This window comes from Dasypus novemcinctus, chromosome 29 (genome assembly GCF_030445035.2).
Source record: "Dasypus novemcinctus isolate mDasNov1 chromosome 29, mDasNov1.1.hap2, whole genome shotgun sequence".
NCBI lineage: Eukaryota > Metazoa > Chordata > Mammalia > Cingulata > Dasypodidae > Dasypus > Dasypus novemcinctus.
Genome location: NC_080701.1, coordinates 8,564,475 through 8,582,171, shown reverse-complemented (window position 1 = coordinate 8,582,171; position 17,697 = coordinate 8,564,475). Strand labels below are relative to the sequence as shown.

The 17,697-nt window shown below is 37.5% G+C and overlaps 1 protein-coding gene and 1 non-coding gene across 2 annotated transcripts in view; both read right to left on the bottom strand.

Annotated features, from left to right (window-relative positions):
- SGCZ (sarcoglycan zeta) overlaps positions 1-17,697 on the bottom strand; it is a 1,168,780-nt gene that overhangs the window by 435,083 nt on the left and 716,000 nt on the right. The window lies entirely within an intron of this gene.
- LOC111762789 (U6 spliceosomal RNA) lies at positions 9,735-9,840 on the bottom strand. The gene has a single exon (XR_002795815.1). It is a non-coding gene; the product is annotated as a U6 spliceosomal RNA (small nuclear RNA).

The following is a 17,697-nucleotide window of genomic DNA, read 5'->3' as shown; positions in this document are numbered from 1 at the left end:
AATAAACTTATTAATAGCTAACTCTATGTCTATAAAATCATTTGTATGAATTTCCACTGGCATGCCACTTCTGTATTTCATTAATAAAGAAGAAACTAAAGGTGTGGCAAAACAAAAAACTAAAAACAAAAACTTTAAAATAAACTTTGAGATACTGATGTATTTCGGTTTTAACCTTTGATTTTATGAGCTCATTAATGAATGCAAATAGTCTTTACTGAAATTTTCTGCCCATATTTCTATGCTTCTTAGCACTGTGAGTTTTTTACATACTAGTGATTTTTATTACCTTATTCGTATTCTAAATTGATTTGGGTGGTAGAAATGACACAATTATCTTATTTTTATTAGATACCTCCTCATGGTAGCTTTACACAACTTTATTCTCCTTTGGAAGTTTATAATCTACTAAACCTGTCTATGACAATATGACAACAGGCTAATAAATGGCTCTGTTTAACTAAATCAACACTGGCTGAATAATCATAAAGGTGTTAAGCATATGTTTCTAAATATCACAAGCGATTTTTGAAATATTCTAATTTTAATCCTAACAGCAATATTCTAGATTACTTTATGATTAAAAATGCAGCAGAGAAGAAAATGTAGGAAATATATTGTGAAATCTATACCTCTTCAGTTATTGAAATATTCAATGCAGTTTCATATCACTAATTTAGTATCATTTCTTTACCATGCACACTTAAGCTCTTACTTTATAGTTAACCCTTTTGCCTTCCTTACTGGGGTTCTTTGGATTGCAAAGAACTCACTCTAGGTAGTTCATAAGGGAAGGTAGAGAATGGAGAGAGGCCATTCATTGTAAGAGATTATGTAGAAAAATAATTGAGATGGAATCCTATGAAATGAAGTGGCAGGAACTACAGTCTTAGTTTCCAGGTCACCGAATTGCAAATGGAGGTTTCTTTCAATTGCAAGAAGCAAAAAAGTTCTTAGTCCTTCCCTATAGAGTCCCAGTTAGGAATATACTCAAGATTCTCTTGGCCTCTGCTTTCTGGAATCTCTTGCTTCTTTCCTACCACAAGCTGACCTCTTCAGCCTCCCATTCTATATTTTCTCTAATTATGAGCTTCTTCTTGATGACCCTGGCTTACTTATAAATACAGTCTACTCATAAATTTCTGCATAACAACCCCTCTGACTTCTTTTGTATCTCGTGACCTTTCAGCTTTTGCCTACTCTGATGGCTGCTTATGTTTCTTCGTAATTTCCACATTAAATTGCAGAGAAGGAGAGTCTGAATGGACCACCTCCACCTGGTTGGACCTTACATTTGAGCGAGGCTTTTTTTGTCAGGCCACGTCAAGGTATCCTGCAGATTGGTGATCCTCAAATCATTCAGAATCAAAATATGCACGAAAGCTACGAAAAGTTTCTATTTGTGTGGAGAAGTTATGGACCCCAGGAAACCAAGTTCTTGATCTTAACCCATTGTGGTTGGCACGAAGGCGTCGTAAACAGGACATTTTGCTGAGGTTATGTCAATGAAGGTGTGGCCCCGCAGAAGCAAGACGGGTCTTAATCCTAACACAGGGGGGGGCTTTCTAGGGAAGGACACAGAAAGAGAAAGCTGTGGGGAAAAGCAAGAACCCAGAAGTCAACGGAACCAGAAGAGAAAGAAGATGCTGCAGCGCGCATTGTCGCGTGACAGGTTCCATGAGGACCAAATCCTCCAGCGGCCAGCCCAAGAACGCCAGCCTTCAGGGAGAAGCATGGACCTTGCTGACACCTGGAGGTGGACTTCTTCTAGCTTCCAAACTGTGAGCCATTAAATTACCGCTGTTCAAGCCAAGCCACTGACGGCAGCGTTCTAACAGCTGAGACACTACAGCCGTAGTTTATTTAAGTGTAAATATAAGCATAGACAGACAGACAGATAGATAGATAATTGTCCCTTTTATATTGCAAGAGCCTGCAAGTATATAAGGAAGAAAATTAAGACTAGGAAGTGAACAGGTTCATGGTGGAATATACTTTTAACAAATAAAAGAAGAAAGAGGAAAAGAGGAAGGCAAGATGAAAAAGAAATGCCTTCATAGGCAAGACTTCAGATGTAAGAAAAGAAACCTGTTCCCAAATACGTTAGATGAGGGGATTATTACATTCAAAACTAAAGGGCTATGTTCAAATTTTAAAATTCAATACAACTGAGATCGAAACTATTAATAGAAGAAATGAAAGGGACTCTGGCCGATTGGGTTCACCTTAAATTCATGATCGTAAAACCTAAGTGCATTTATGTTGCCCAGAAAACAAGTCTATCATTCGCTGCTCCCCTCCCCTCTCCCAGAGTAATATTTCATTACTCTTATTCTTCCTTCCCCATTTTCACTAAGTTGATAACTGGATTTCTTATTTCACTTAAGAATTAGGAGCAATAAGTAAAGAATATTCCAAATCTCCCATCACTCCATATATCTATCTCCATTTATTCTCTGTTCTCTCCTCACAGTCTTTGCTTCTAGCTCAGGTCACCCACCCTCGTGGGTCCTGCCTCTTCTACTCAAGGCCATTTGCCGAGCAATTCGATGGCATCTCTTCACACATCAACATGTTTTCTTCCTCAATGAGGTCTTTTTCATCAATATAAAAACATGAAGCTATTTCATGGATGTGAAACAAACAAGCAAAGAAAGAAATGCCTCCTTCCTGATCCCACCCACCACTCCATTTCTTTTTCCTTCACAGAAAAACCTCTTGGCATATCCATCTCTACTATCTCCACTTTCTCCTCTCCCATTCTCTCCTGAAACTACTTCCCTCAGGTTTATTTAATTCCACATCTCCATCAAAACAGCTGTTTACAAAATCACTAGTCTTGATTGCTACATTTATTGACCAATTCTCCCTCCATTTTGTACTTGCTTAGGAATAGTACTTGACAGTCATGATCATAGCTCCTTGAAATATTTTTCTCTTCTCTTCAGGGCACCATACTTCCTTAGTTTCTCCTGTCTATCTGAATAATCTTTCTCAGACTGGTTTACTGGATCGCCTTTCTTTCTACGTTTATCCACATTTCACTTCTTGGGTCTCTACACTTTGTAAAATTATACCCTCACTCCTTAAATCCAGGATCATGGTTTTAGTTATTGTGACTGCCACATTATTTTTAACTCCGATTTGAATATTCTTTTTTTAATTTTTATTTTTTCTTTATTACAGAAGTTGGGGGGTTACAGAACACTCATGCATAAAATATTCTTTCTCTTTCTATGTGTTGAATCCTCTTCCTTGTGCTGACTTCTTAAGTCACAGGGCTTGGGACTGGAGTCTTCACTTTTTCTTTTTCCTTGCTGTCTGCTCATTGTTTTGTGCTCATTGTCTCTTTGTTTTTCTTTAGGAGGCACCTGGCACTGAACACGGGACCTCCCTTGTGAAGGTAAGCACTCAACTGCTTGAGCCACATCCACTCCCTGCTTGTTTGTTTTTGGTCATTGTCTGCTCATTGTTTTTTGCTAATTTGTCTGCTTGTTGTCTCTGTTTTTTTCTTTAGGAGGCACCCAAACCTGGGACCTCCCATGTGGGAAGCAGGTGCTCAACTGCTTGAGCCATATCCACTCCGTGATTCTTCACTTTAAAAAAAAATCTATACTTATTCCACACCATATGCAGAAATAAATTCCATACTTTTAAAAATATGAACTGCAAATTTTTCTAAGTTTTAGAAGTAAATATGGAAGAATAACTGATTTTAGAATATTTTTCTTAAAAAAAAATGACCCAAAAAACATAAGCCTTATCACATAAGGGAATATCTTGAAAGTGTGACTGCTTTAAGATGAACAGCTTCTGTCTATAAAAAGACGCTATCAGGAAAGTGAAAAGATTTCCCATAAACTAGAAGAGCTAACATATAAACCCTAAAGTGCTGATAACCAGAATATGCAATGAATAATACAACAAACCCAATAAAATAATAGGCTAAAGACATATATACATTCATTACACAGAATATTAGAACACAATTAGTAAATGCATATAAGATGTTTGATCTCATTAATAATCAAGGTAATACTATTCACACTCAGGATGAGATACCATTTTATGAATCAGATGGACAAACACTAAAATTCTAATCACAGTTGTTGGTGAGGATATGGAACTAGAGAGGCTTTTATACCTGGCTTGTAGGGACTGAAGCAGCAGGTACAGTGGGCTGGTTGGTTACAAAGTTACTGTTGCATGATCAGCTGAGACTTAATGTAATCTATGGTCAGTACTGCATGAAAGATTTCTCAATTATTAATTTTGTACTTTTTGTGACAGCACTGGTCTAATGGAAAAATATTACTTTTTATAATTCTTACAATAAATGTGAGACCCAGCATTTCATGTGTTAGGATATTTTAGACCCTACTATAACCTTATGACTGAGTTTGTAAATATTTGTAATAACCCTAGAAGAATACATAAGGATTCTGTAATCTATAATTCTCATTGCCTTAGGGCATGAAAGTGGTAAAAAGGTTTCTTATCATGTATTCTTTAACTTTTGGATTTATATGAAGGAATTTATTATTATTCAGTAATAAATGAAATTAAAATATCAATTAAAAACAATACTCTTTAGATGAGGGGTTCTGCTTCTGATCATGATAGAATAATTGAATTTAGGTTTGTCCTGCTAACATAAACAACTATAAAACTAGACACAGTATGTGAAACAATCATTTTCAGACATTTGACAATAGGTAGCTGCAGTAGTTTGGAGCTGTATGTGCTCCAGAAAAAACATATTTAAAACCCTAATCCATTCCTATGCGTATGAACCCATTATAAGTAGGACCTATGGATGAGGTTACTTCAGTTAATGCAGCCTACATAATTTGGGATGGGTCTTAATCTTATTACTGGAGTCCTTTATAAGCAGAATGAAATCCAGACAGATGGAGGGAAATTCACAGGAAGCAAGAAGCTGAAATTTAACACAAGCCAGAAGAACATGGAAGGCCAGGCGAGGCTTCCAGGCACATTGGCAGGTGGCAGAGGAGCCCAGGACCACGGATCACCAGCCGCCAGCCCCAGAGCACCGGTCTTCAGGGAGAAAGCACTGACCTGATGATGCCATGATTTGTGCTTTCCTTTAGCTTCCAAACCATGGGCAAATAAATTCCTATTGTTTAAGCCAACTCATTGCATGATATTTTCATGAGCAGCCAAGGAAACTACAACTGCAGTGAAGGACCATGTTTCTACAGGAGAAGGGAAACAAACCATATGAGCCCTACAGTTCTTCCTAATTTCACCTTTTTGAATTTCTGAGGCCAACCTTCTTGGGTTCTGCCAACTCAGAATAATGGAGCCTTCACCCTCTCTTACAACTGAATTCATCTGGGCAAACCTGGTTTCCCTTTAATTAACCCAAGTGAGGGCCCCATAAACTTTAATGGTCCATATATACATAAAATTGTTCTCATATTATTTCACAAACACACAGCATTTCCTGTGTTTTGGAATGTTTGGTCAAGATTAGCATCTAGCCCCTGAAAACCAAAGAGTTCCACATTCTGCATGGCCTTTGACAATCTGCCATGTCCTTCACTTTCTGTTTATAGTCTTCCCCTGAATATATTATATATATAATATATATTCCTCTCCCTAACCTACCCACATCCTCTTAGTAACAATTTCCTTTCTTATCTAAGTATAGCACTTTAACAAGAATGCACTGTTGTTTGATGAAGATGGGCTATCACTGTCACATCCATGGGATTAATCGCTCACCCCTAAGTGGAATCACCTGTTGGTCTTTTAAATGCTATCGAAACCCAAACTTCATTCTCAAGCCTGGTAGTGTGCCTGAGATGCCCGATTTCTTCATTTCTGAACAATGTTCTAAAGAAGATCTGAACATATAGGTAGGAGTGGATATCATTGGCAGAAGGTAATTGTGTTATAAATGGTATTAATTTCAATACTAATATTTTCATTTATGATCATGTAAAAGTATGTTGATAAGGAAATTCACAGAATCATCATATATGACTCCAAATCACCTAATGGATGTCCTTGCTAATTGCAAGTTAACAACAAAACAGCTACCACTGGAGGGACAGTTTTCCATTAAAGTACATGAACATATATGCATATAATTTGTATGTCTATGTTGGATAAATTTTTAAATCAATGTATTTCTATTCCAGCTTAGCATAAGAAAATATTATATTGGTTATACACATACTGGTTTAACAAATTCATGTTTATTGCCTTGTGCTTCACAATAATTTACATGTTTCCATTGCTGATTAAATGGAATAGAGAGTGACTACTTAGCATCTATCCCATGAAAACCAAGTTTTGCAATCATGATATCTTAATTACTATGGAACAATAATAAAACATATGCCATATTGTTAGAAAACCCATTCTACTTAATTATACTTGAGTTTTTTCTAAAAATTGAGGCCATTTCACAGTTATAACAAGTTTTATCATATCATACAGTCATGTTATATAGCTAAAAGGATTATGAACTAGCTATATAACTTAATTATATTTGGGTCTGGAGATATAACTCTTATATTCTTTGACATTTCCATTTGAATCACAGTTTGCTCTTAATATAGTGCTGCATGATGAATTTTCATGACTATATCAAAGAGAAATGGTAAAATAAAAGAGTTGTTTAAATGCAAATATTATAAGTTACCATCTATCAAAATTTGAGTAAGGAAAGTCCTACATCATTATTTTAAATAATTCACAAATATTTATAGGACGATGTCTTGATATCTTTTTAAAAGTTTGTTAAATAAATTATGTTTTTTTAAATAAAATCTTTTTTACTGATGCACTTTTCAATAATATTCCAGTGTTATCTTGGTTAGTCAAGCAATTCCCTGTTTTTTCACACAAGAAAAAAAGTGTTCTAGTGTACTGAAAGAGTCCCAATTTGGAATAAGAAGAACCTAGCATGATATTCATGAGCTTCAATTGCCACATGAATGGTTTTGAGCAAGACCCTTTTTCACCATGTTCTTCATCTGTAAAATGGAGATCACGATACTTAAGTCAAAGAATTATTGTGAGTCAAATATAAATATTAAGCTCTCTATATCTAATACATATTGATATCATTCATTAATATGATTAACATAATGAAAGCACAGATCCTTGCTGATAATGAATTTTAAATATCATTTACTCTCAAATTAAAGGCATACCTTGGTATTGCTTTTGCATTATTGTAATACATACTAATTGCTTTATAACAAAATTATATGTAAATATTATTAGACGACATCAACAAAATTAATTTTGCCAAGGAGGCCTATTCTGAAACAATACACTTTTGCTCATACTGTATAAGGATTTTGATTTTGTTTATATTTTTAATGGGCTGGAAATTACTAGTCAAAGCAGGAAAGCAGGAAAACCACTTAAGTCATTGAGACAGAGGGCACTAATTTAGGCAAGATTTCCTCTTACCTTCTTGCTCTTTGCTTTCAAATCCCTTCCTGAGGTTTAGCGGGACACATGACTTTCCAATCAAAGAATACATTCCTTTATCTGCTTTGTATCTTCTTGTTCAGTTTAGCATTTTCCCAGATTTTTCATTTTTGACCTTTTATTTCTAAAACTTTGAAGTTTTGTGTTTTTTTAAAGTATTATTTATTTATTTCTCTCCCCTTCCCCCCCACCCCAGTTGTCTATTCTCTGTGTCTATTTGCTGCATGTTCTTCTTTGTCCACTTCTGTTGTTGTCAGCAGCATGGGAATCTGTGTTTCTTTTTGCATCATCTTGTTGTGTCAGCTCTCCGCATGTGCAGCTCCATTCCTGGGCAGGCTGCACTTTCTTTTGCACTGGGCAGCTCTCCTTACGGGGCACACTCCTTGCGTGTGGGGCTCCCCTACGTGGGGGACACCCCTGTGTGGCACAGCACTCCTTGCGCGCATCAGCACTGCGCATGGGCCAGCTCCACATGGGTCAAGGAGGCCCGGGGTTTGAACCGCAGACCTCCCATGTGGTAGGTGGACGTCCTAACCACTGGGCCAAGTCCGCTCCCCCATTTTTAACCTTTCTTATGAGTAGTTGCATTAAAATAGGTCCTGATGGATTTGATAGACCTCTATCCCAGCTTCCGATTTGTTTTGTGAGACCTTTGTAAGTGCTCAGTGACTCAAATTCTCACTTTAACAGAAATTTCTATCTGAAAGGCCAGTAATCACAATGCAAGGCAAGGATACCTTCCTTTCTCTGACAGCAGGCACATGAATCTAGGCTGTTTTCAAATAATTTATATTGTGCATAGAGCTATTTTTAGATGTAAGAATACAATGAAACCAAATTGTCAATAAATATTTCCGAATAGTATGTATTTAGTACCCCTTTTTATTAACACTATCCCCTTTTGCTATTTATAGAGTTGGCCTGGTTTGAAAAATAAAGTAGGCAGTCACAGTACTTCTGCATCATTCTTGTACAGTACCCACTTTAAACCTCCTCTGTCTCTTGGTTTTGGTTGGAAAACAGCTCTGTTGCAGTCCCCTTGGGGCCAGAGATGGAAGGCCATTGGTTGAGCATGGCCCTAAGGTCCAGGTCACGTGGGTGTCCAGAGAACACGTGAGCAGAGCCTCTCGCCCGCTGAGGGCCCCTCACCTCTGTCCTTTTAGACCAGGGAGAAATGGGTCACCTCTAAGTCTGCCACAGTCCTAACACTTGGCATTTGTGAGTCTTATCACCACAATTTACTCCGTATCCCACGTAATAAAGCATCCCAAATATTATCATAGAAATCATTCTTAGAAAACTGTGTAAGACAGGCATTTCTGATAGGGTAATTAAGTTAATTCTTAAGACGAAATTTATGTCCATGCAGAAGTATCAGTGTACCTCCCTTATTAAGCCCAACGGGGCCACATTTTCCCTTTGCATTGGGATAGATTGTCAATCCATAGAGCACAGGGTGAAGCAGACCTAGCAGTTAGGGACCATGTTTTATGAAAAATATGTGTCATTTATTTATCATCTACATGTTCATACTAGCAGGGGCCCTGAGGAATGGAATCCAAATTTGGAAAGAGCAAATTCACATTTCCCATCCTTGACTCTGCCAAGGTGTACACTTATGGAATGGAATCAGCTACCCTTATTAAACTCTCTGAGCTTAGCTATATTACCATGCATGGTACTTAAGGAAATCTGCATCCCTTTAAGATTCTGTTTCTACTTTGTTAGTTATATTGCGCTTCTAAATTTCCTAGGGTAATTGCTTGTAAAAGTCGTCTTCTTATTTTTACTTTAAATAAGGATATAAAGCCATTCTTAAACAAGAGTTTTTGATGTTTGCAAATACTTGATGTTTTTTTTTTAATTCATGAAATTTATAAGCAATGAGGAACACAATATCTTAGAGAATAAATGCCTTATGGCAATGTATGATACTTTGCACAGTGCAAACACCATTGCACTAATTCTTCCTTTCTGCTTATTTTGTTGTCACATAAATCATTGATTAGCACTGTATCTGTTTCTTCTAGACTCTAAGGGTTTGGGCTTTAAAGGTTTATTTAAAACCATTGCTCTTCTGTTCAGTGGCAATTTATTTTAATTACATTTTTTAGTAAACTGATTACTTAGGGGTGGTTTAAAACCTAGAATATAGCTGAATGCTCAGCTGATATTATTTTGATGTGTGCTCCAGAAAGGATTTTCCTTGCTAGGTGCCTGGGGAAAAACAGTAGTTTAAAACCCACTTTAAATTTTTCTTGTAAAATATGGGATGCTTCCTGAAATTGTATGTTATCCTACTGTAGGGCCATGCTAATCTTCTCTATGTCATTCCAATTTTAGTATATGTGTTGCAGAAGTGACCACTTAAAATTATTTTAAGGATTGAAGCTTCCACCCTATAGTAAGTACTATGACTTTCTCTTTCCAGTTTATCTTTTCTCCTAGGAAACAGCCCTTTGGGTTGCCAAACCAACCTGTTTGGCTTAAAGAGTCTCTATTCTTCATGGGTTTGAAAAATAACTGTTCTCTCTCTAAACCCATGAGCTTCCAAATGGACAGCTTGGCCTTTGAGCTGCTTCCTCCAGACCAACCGTGTGCCTGCACATGGGAAACAGTTCTGAAGCCTGGACTTATTTTTCTGGCTTCTTCTGGTCCCAGAATCTAAGATTTCAACCTGATTATTCCCCACTATTAAGCTAGGTCTTTGATGCAATTAAGACAACATTTTTATCCTATTATTGGAAACTAAATACTGTTGGGTCTTCTTTAATGAATAAATGTTTAAAATAACTATTCTGTATCCCAAGGTGATGTTTAGATTTATTGCCTAGCTAAAGATTAATTTGAATTGGTTTTGAGCAGTTGGCTTCTTTTTTTCATGGTTGCAGCAAAAGCCTCTAAATGAGAAATTTTCAGCAACTTACCATCTATATTTTTAATGTAAAGATAAACCACCACAAACTAATGGAACTAAAAATAAAGTAATTCAGTTTTACAGAACACATCCATTCTGTCAGGCTCTTAATTTTATTAAATATGAAAGAGTGATATAAATTTATAGAATTCCCCTTACACTTGAGAATTCACTATCAACAAATTAATGTAACAAGGTCATTTTGCAAGGAACCATAGTCACATTAAAAATTAGGAAGACAACAAGGATTTATAAAAATTTAGCATTTTAACTACTACTTTATTATGTTGACTGTACTTTGCATGAATAAGTCTGTTTCAAAGACCACAAATTATGAATGGATACAAAATATTATTTTCTCAAAATGAAACAAGATCTTTCTTGTTAAAAGTATTAGAAATGTAACTCAACAAAGTGAAAAAAACACCTGAAATCACATATATTACTTAGTATGCTCCAAAGACTCCATTTGCCCACCTGAATTTATTTAGGTCAATGTGTGAAAGGGGGATGGGAAAAGAAGCAAAGTGTGTGTGTGTGTGTGTGTGTGTGTGTGTGTAAATGACCGAGAGGAATAGGAAGGAAGGGTGGAAAGAAGCGGTTGGGTTAATTTACTTGCATTTTCATTATACACAAACTATATACCTAAAAAACAATGGTGTGGAATGAACAAATGATTACAAACTAAGGAAAATACTTGAAATTGGCATTTTAGGAGACTTTAATTTGTAATACACACATGTGATTGAATATGGCCGCCAGACCCAGCTTGATCACTGACCTTTTTCTCATAATCTTGCTAGCATAATTGTATCTACATTTTCCATAAATGGATTGGTTGAAGCTTATCCGTCTTCTGTGTGTATCTTTTTACTGGAGGGTAGAACAACTCTAACCTCCCATATTCCACCTATGAACAACAATATTGTTTGAGTATGACACTGAGTCCCTCAAGCAAAGGTTTTACTTGGTTCAGAAATGGAATTCAATGACAGAGTAGGAAATGAACTGCAAAATGAGATTACTGATTCTCTTTCCCTTAGATTCAATTTTTCCCTCTCTCTCCCATCTTTCTCACTCATGAATGTAGAAACTCAGTATTTTTTACATGAAATTAAAATTCTAAAAATCAATGTATTGCTTTGATCATCCAACAGCCATTTATTGTACAATTATTGTAAGCCAGGCTGTGTTCTACAGAATAACTAAAAACAATGGATTTTTCTAAATACAGAACTGCCATATGATCTGGCAATCTCACTACTAGGAAATATATTAAAAAGATCTCAAGGGACATGAACAAATACTTGCACACCAATGTTCATAGTGCCATTATTCACAATTGCTGAAAGTTGGAAACTACCTAAGTGCCCATGAACCAATGAATGGATAAATAAAATGTGGTACATACATATAATGGAATACTATTCACCTGTAAGAAGAAATGAATGAGGAAGCAGATGACAACATGGTGGAAACTTTTAGGACATTATGTTGAGTGAAATAAACCAGACACAAAGGAATGAATATTGTATGGTCTTGATGTAGACTATGGGTGGGAGGCTCTTTGTCTCTTCGGAGATAACCTTAACCTAGGCTGTCTGTCCTGACTTGTGGGTGTGGGATGGTAGGAGGCTGCGGTCCTGCCCTTGGTGACCATGGCAACGACTCCAGTCCCAGGAAACAGTTCATCAGTGCAAACTCTATAAACTTTGAATATTCAGGGGAAATGCAAACCAAATGTGCTAAAGTTTATCTAGAATGTATGAAGTCCAGCTAAAAGCTTACCTAGGATGTGGAAGATATATGCTAATTCAAGCCTATCGAGAACTGAAACAAAAGGATAATTTGGCCTTTCCTCTCTGTATAAAAGGGACTCAAAAATCTTGTTTGGGGCTCAGGATTGAAACAGAAAACTCCTGAGTCCGGCCGGCCATCAATAAACCATTTTTCCTTCTCAAAATCATTCCTGAGTCCTGGCCTTTCTATACACAAATAATCGAACCTTTCTCAAATTCTACAACAGTCTCACTGATATGGACTAAATATGATGAGTAGATTTATGGAGTTGGATTATGAAGTGTAGGTTGGTGGGAGATGGAATGTGAATTGAGAAGGGGAAGCTAATGCTGGATGTATGTAGAATGTTTAATAAGACCAATTTTAAATATATGGTAATGTTCGGAGTTGATGGCGGCACATTATAATGAGAATAACGAACACGTTGATTCATGGGTGTGATTATGGCTGAAATTAGTAGTCTAGGGGGGTTAATGTTAGTTGAAGGGTAGCTGGAGGATAACATAAGGAATGTATAGCAGTGATTTTGGTGATAGAAGAGGTATGTGGTTAATATAAAAATAAGAATGTTCTACAAGGTATTAAAATATGGTTATATATGGGGAAATAAAACAAATGTAAATTATAGAATATAGTTAACAATGCTATTATAATATTTTTGTAACAAAAGAAAAGAAGGTACTATATAAATGCTAAAGGTCAAAAAAAGAATATGGGGTTTAGTTTTATATGACTATGTTTAAGCATTATTTTTCTTCTTCATTTTCATTAACATGCAGATCTTCATCATGTCATTTGACCAATCTGTGCTCATCTGTGTTTCTTTCTGAACACTGGAGGAACAAATGAGTTTGTTGGATTAGATGAGATAGAAGTGCCTGGACAGAATTTTTTGGAGTGATGTTTCCATAACTTGTTAAGCTGCCTTTTGTCTTTTATTGCGGTCACCCCTCGGGCTGAAGTGTGGTTTGCTGGCCTGGCGGGGGAGCGGCCGCGGCAGGCCAAGCCGCTGCCCCCATAATAGGGTGGCTGGTCGGACTCACCGCCACCCCTGAAGGGAGCTCGGCATGGGCGCAGAGTGCCCTCGGGTCTCCCCTTCTCGGCAGCCATGCTTCCGCGGCCGCCCCTCCTCCCGGATGGCGCCACACCATGCCTGTGGGGCGGCACCCTTCTTCTTCTTTCTCCCTGCGCAGGCGCAGGGCGGAAAATTCCAGTCTGCCCTTTTCCCCTCCCCCGACAGCAGCAACAGCCAGGCGTGGGCGGAGAAATCCAGTCTGCCCTTTCCCCTCCCCCCGACAGCAGCAACAGCCAGGCGTGGGCGGGAAACTCAAGTCTGCCCTCTACCCCAGCAACAGCAGCCACCAATCACTAAACCCTGCCACTTCCCCCAGCAACAGCAACAGCCAATCCCTAATCACCACCCCTCCCCCGTCCTGTACCGCCCACTGACCTTTCTCCAGCAACCAATCAGAACAGGGCGTGGCTTCGACCAATCAGCCTTCCCCAGCCCCTATAAAACTGTTGCCTCTCCCTCAATAAAGTGGACTTGCGTGTTTACCTTGTCTCCGCAGTAGTTCTTCTGCCGTGCGCCCTCCAGTCCTGAGAGCCCCTGACAAGGGCCTGGCCTCCCTTGTCCCCAGTTCGTCGCCTGCTTCGCCGGGCGACCCCGTCAGCCGAACCGCGCAACCCCTGTGAGACCGACCCCTCGTCTGCTGCCGGACCGACCCCTCGTCCCAAGCGGGACCGACCCCTCATCCAAAGCTGGACCGACCCCTCGTCCGCAGCCAGACCCCACCTCTACCGACCGAGCAAGCCGCCGCATTTTATTTTATATTTTGAATTTGAAATAAAGTTTATATTTTTTAATAAAAGAAAAGAATCAGCTGATTAGCAGGCAAAATAATTTAATTCCTTAATTTGAAAGGAAATTAAGAGAGTACAGAAATTCAGGACTTGGAGATTTGGAAGATGTGATTCTTACCTGTATCTTGTAAAAGATAAAACTGAGAGGACCTTTGAATAATAAAGCCTAATTAAAAATGCTTAGGCTTTGAAAGAAGGATCAGTCAAATCAAGAGTATAACCAAACATTCATTGATAAAATGAAACAAAGCACAAAACAAAAGTAAACAACTCTGTATAACGGTTTGTTTTCAGGACTGAATAAGCTAGATGTGCCTGGGCAGGATTTTTTAGAAAGTAATGTCTCTGGGAAGCAACTGTGGCTCAAGCAGTTGGGCTCCCGGCTACCATATGGGAGGTCTTGGGTTCGCATCCTGGGGCCTCCTTGTGAAGGCAGGCTCACCCTCACGCTTTGGAGGTGCTGCGCAGTGCTGCCAACCTGTAAGTGCCATGGACAGCCAACTCAGCAAAGTGATGCAACAAAAAAAAAAAGGGAGACAAGTAAAAACACAGAAGAGTGCACAGCAAGTGGACAGAGAGAGCAGCCAACAAGCAAGTTGCAAGATGGGGAGGGGAAAAACAAAGTAGTGTCTCCATAATTTGTTGAGCTGCCTTCTGTCATTTTATTTTTTGAAGTTGAAGTAAAGTTTTTAAAAACTCAAAAAAATAAAAAGGATTTTTTTTGCATTTATATACAAAACAGAAATACCACATACCATTTTTTAAAAAATCAGACTTATTTCAACTTTCCAGATTCACATAGAGCCTCTTAACATTTTGAGGTCAGCATCAAAAAGAAAAACTTCCTTTTAACAAGTTATTCTGGAGAAAGGAAACTGGAATTGGAAGATCATATATGCTTGTTCTAATAGCTCAAATCTTAAATACTATTTTTAATAAATCATCCACCTCATTCCTAGAGTTATATTCTCACAATCAACAGATCCTAAGAACTTGTAAAAAATAAGTGAGATCAGTAAATCAATTTTTAAAATCTGTCTCATTTCTTCCACTGTATTTCTTCATTTAACTTGACCTTGAAACAGCTTTTGTGTCCAGCAATTTAAGCTAATGAATGCCTGTTTTGTTTGCTTAGTTTAACTTATTTGACTACTGTTGATCAATTTTTTCTTATGTGTTGAAATGTCTGTAGAGGTACGATTCTCACTCCTCTAAATCCCTCACAGCACTCTAAAATTTGACAGTCCCAAGGCAAGCACGCATGCGCATACACACACACGCATGCGCATACCCCACTGGCTCAGACGCCTAAGTGCTCTTAGGAACAAAGGTGTCATCCAATGGGGGTCTTGGTGCACCACGTGCTTCTGTCAACAACTAGGTTGACTCAGGTCACAGAGCATGTGCCCAATCACTATGATTATTATTTGACTTTTAAATCAGTTTTATTGGGGTACTGTTTACACATAAAAAATCATTTTAAGTCTGTGGCTCCATTAGGTTAGACAAATATGTGTTCTCTGCTCTCATTAACCCAATCAAGATACGGAACATTTCTATCACTGCACAATGTCACCTTATCCCCCTGCTGTCTGAATATCCTCACCACGGCCTCAGACAACCATTGATCTGCTTTCTTTCACTTAGAGATGGGCTTTACCAGTTCTTCAATTGTGCACACCCCCAAAAATGGAATCATATACTATGTGTTATTTATCAGGCTTCTTTCATTTTGCATAAAATCTTTATTATTCATTGGTGTTGCTGCAAGTATAAGAGGTGTGCTTAAGAAATTTTCTTTGCTGAATACTATTTCATTTTATAAATATACCAGAAATTATTTATTCATTCAACTGGTAAGAGCCATTTACGTTGTCTGCAATTTTTGGTTATTATACGTAAAAAGGCTTTAGACATTTGTCTGCAAATCTTGAGGGATACATTTATTTTTCTTGGATTAATTCTTAGGAATGCAATTGATGGCTCATATAGTATGTGTATATTTATCACTGTAAGGAATTTCCAAAATGGGTTGGAAAATGTTTGCATCTTTTTCCACTAGTACCAGAAAGCATGAGTGTTCTAGTTCATTCACATCTTCACCAACAGTAGGTATTGCCAGGCTTTTAAAAAACTTTCCCATCCCACTGGGGATAAAGACACATCTGACTGTTGCTTAATATTTGCATTCTCCTCATGACGAATGATATTACTTATCCTTTTATGTGCTTACTGAACACACATACATCTTATTTTATAAACTAACTTCAAATATTTTTCTCCATCTTAAAATATCTTTCTAGTGTCTTCCTATCACTGAGTCATATTCTGGATAAAAGTCATTTGTCAAAAATATGTATTGCAAATATTTTCTCCCAGACTGAAGCTTGCCTTTCATTTTCTTAATTCTTTCTTTTAAATTGCAGAAATTTTCATATTGATGAAGTCCAGTTTATCAATGTTTTTCTCACAGTTATAGAATTTTGCATCCAAACAATCCTTTGCCTGCCTCCAAGGTCAAAAACATTTTTCTACGTTTTCATCTAGAGAATTTATAGTTTAGCTTTTACATTTAAAAAATATGATCCACTTTAAGTAATATTTTTAACTGTGTAAGGCAAGGGTTGCACTTCTCCACCCACCCCCTTTATGCTATGGATATCTAGTTGTTGCAGCATCATTTACTGAAGAGACTAAATTTTCCCCATTAATTCCCCTGTCACAAATTAATTACTTGTATACGTGTAGGTTTATTTCTGAACTCCCTCTTCTGCTGCATCGATCTATGCATTTATCTTTAATCCAATACCACAGTGCCCTGATGAGTGTACTTTGGGGACTTTCAAGAGGAGACAAACGATGTGGAGACTACGTAAATTTTAATATCTAGCATGGCAAACCCTTCATTATGTAAAGAGACTTAAGGATACACAAAATGCAGTCCCTTTAAAGAACCATATGGAGCACTGGCTATAGGATTGTGCAAGTAATTGAAAGAGCAGGAAACCAGGCAAAGAAGTTATCGTGCTGCTGTGATTAATCATCGCAGTGGAGGAACCAGGACAGGTCACTTTTCACATCTGGGCCTCATTCTTTCTGTTTGGAATAAAGAATTTAGATTAATCTCTAAAATCCCTTCCAACTCTGACTGTTTATCACTGTGTGAAAAGTTATTTGTTCACTGTGAGAGTTAAAATTGATTAATTTGTGATCATTATATTAAAACATATTAAGATGTACACTGTCATTGTTTTAAACTAAACAGTCTGCTCAAGAATAGCTTTCCTTACCCAGAGCTCAAAACACTTGCCTGGAATGTCGAAATACATTTTACTGAGAATGTGAGAAGGTGTTTTAAATTTTGAAGTCAATCATCTCCAAGAGAATGGAAAAGATGCCTATTCATCTCCAATCAATTTGAAGCACAAAATTAAAAGTTGAAGTTGCATTCTATTTCAACCTCTCTTCCAAGTGTGACTGCTCTTGAAAAACTTAGGAAGCTTCAACCTTTTTATGTTAACATTGCCTATCATCCTCTGCTGAAATTAAAGTTGAAAAACAAAAAAAGAAATCGCAGTTGGATAGGCAGCATTCCAAAAAAGACCCCACCCAAACCATCTGGTTAGCTGGAGTTCACATCAGGG